This window comes from Tachypleus tridentatus, chromosome 8, assembly GCF_004210375.1.
Source record: "Tachypleus tridentatus isolate NWPU-2018 chromosome 8, ASM421037v1, whole genome shotgun sequence".
NCBI classification, from domain to species: Eukaryota; Metazoa; Arthropoda; class Merostomata; order Xiphosura; family Limulidae; genus Tachypleus; species Tachypleus tridentatus.
This window is the reverse complement of record NC_134832.1, coordinates 46,398,368-46,400,265: the sequence shown is the minus strand read 5'-3', so window position 1 is coordinate 46,400,265 and position 1,898 is coordinate 46,398,368. Positions and strand designations below refer to the sequence as shown.

Genomic DNA, 1,898 nt, shown 5'->3' with positions numbered 1-1,898 from the left:
CACTGAGTTATGAGATTCACATTGAAATCCTGTTGTTGAGATATTCATATGTGCTGAAGGAATACAGATATGTTGTAAGCTATATAAAGCATGAACCTGAAGTGAAAAGATGAATACTTTAATCAGACTGGACTTGATTAATTAACTGATTAATACAGTGTTCTTAAATCATGGTATGTACAAGTAAAACCAGAAAAGTTGGCAGTGAGTGTTGCTAGCTGTTTGTCTTTTCTCCAGTCAGTAACTCAAAATGAGTGGCAGCAACAGAGATAGCCTTTGTAGTTTTGTCATATCAAACAAATAGTGAGCAATTTTGATGTTAGTTGGAATCAAATTTGAGATCCTTGATTTGTGAGCTTCTTCTCTCAAATTGCCAAAGCTTAAAATCTTGAAGTCAAAAATAAATAATGAAGCTAAAACTCGACATCACAAAATATACCATTATCTAGCTCTGTACTTAATAACAAACAAACATATATATATTTATAATTCAATTTTTTAAATATTGAAATAATCAAAATATCTAATTTTAACAGGTTTATAATTTCATGACAATTGATATGATTGCAGTTTTTATTAACTCTTTAAGTTCAAGTAAATACCTCATTAGGTTCTTGCTCATGTAGAGAATGATACACAATTTAGCTGTGTCCACATACATCCTTTACTGCATGTGTCATGAGGATTTTAGTGATTTGCATTCAGGATTTAATTAAACTATTTTTTACGTTCTACTAATTAGTATAGCATAAAATTGTAGCTAAAAATCTATATTTTACAATAGTATAAGTTTCAGTTTCTTACTTTTATAAAGCAATATTCTTTAAAATCCCAAATTTCTCCTACTGTGACAAATGTGACAGTTTTTATTATAGACTGTCCCCTTTTCAAATTTATTCACAACTATAAGTACAAAATTTAACATATATTACTCACTATATTACCATCATCACTGAAACAAAATATTTATAGCTTTGTATCTTGTTTAGTTACAGAGCTATCAGATAGAAAATCAGACACCTCTTGCCACACCCACCAGCATACACAACAATATTACACTTTCCAAAAAAGCACAGAACATAGTTAGTAGAGCAGAGAGATTATGTAAAAGCTTTATGAGATGTTTGTTGGACTCTGACAAATTGTTGCTGACTTGAAATGCTTCCCAAACACTGTCAAGTACACCATAGATCAAGAGACTGAGATGTGTAAATTTGAAAATAGGAAAGGAAAAGTAGAACACCTAAATTAAATGATACCGATGTTTTTTAATATCTTTGTTTATGCAGTCTTTGAAGCAGAAGGAAGACTTTTGTTGATCTCAAACTATGAGATAAACGACCATGTACCAAATAACAGAAAAGTGACCAGATCTACAGTATCAAGGAAACTCAATGAGAATGGAGTATTTGGTCATGTAGCAGTTAAGAAAACCTTTACCTCGTCTTTCAAGTATTGGCAAGATACTGAAATTTGCTAAAAAGTACGTAAACTGTACTGTTGATGATTGGAAAGGGGTGTTATGGACAGTTGAGTTAAAGTCTGCAATATTTGGTTCATAACATAGGTTATACATCCAGCAGAAGAAAAAAAAAGTGAAATATATTTACCTCAATATAGAGCATCTACCATGACGTACGGGGGGAACCAGTGTGATGGTTTGGTGGTGTTTTTGTGCTGAGGTGACAGAAGATATTTGTAAAATAGCTGAAACAATGGACCAGTGCAACTACCATCAGATACTGATCTGTCAAAGTATACCCAGTGGTTTGCATATTACTGGATTGTACTGTCAAGAAGTTAATGATTTCAAACACTCATCCAACCTAAGCAAAAATTACTTAGCTAAGAAAGAAACTGTTGGAGTGATTCAAATGTGATGGTCCCCAAAGAGCTCT

General features: G+C 32.2%; 1 long non-coding RNA gene across 1 annotated transcript in view; it reads left to right on the top strand.

Annotated features, from left to right (window-relative positions):
- The window catches only part of LOC143222340 (uncharacterized), a 55,404-nt gene extending 53,715 nt beyond the window's left edge, over positions 1-1,689 (top strand). The window contains exon 3 of the long non-coding RNA XR_013012179.1: positions 1,621-1,689. This is a non-coding gene — a long non-coding RNA (uncharacterized LOC143222340). The remainder of the gene's footprint in view (positions 1-1,620) is intronic.
- The last annotated feature ends 209 nt before the right edge of the window (positions 1,690-1,898 follow it).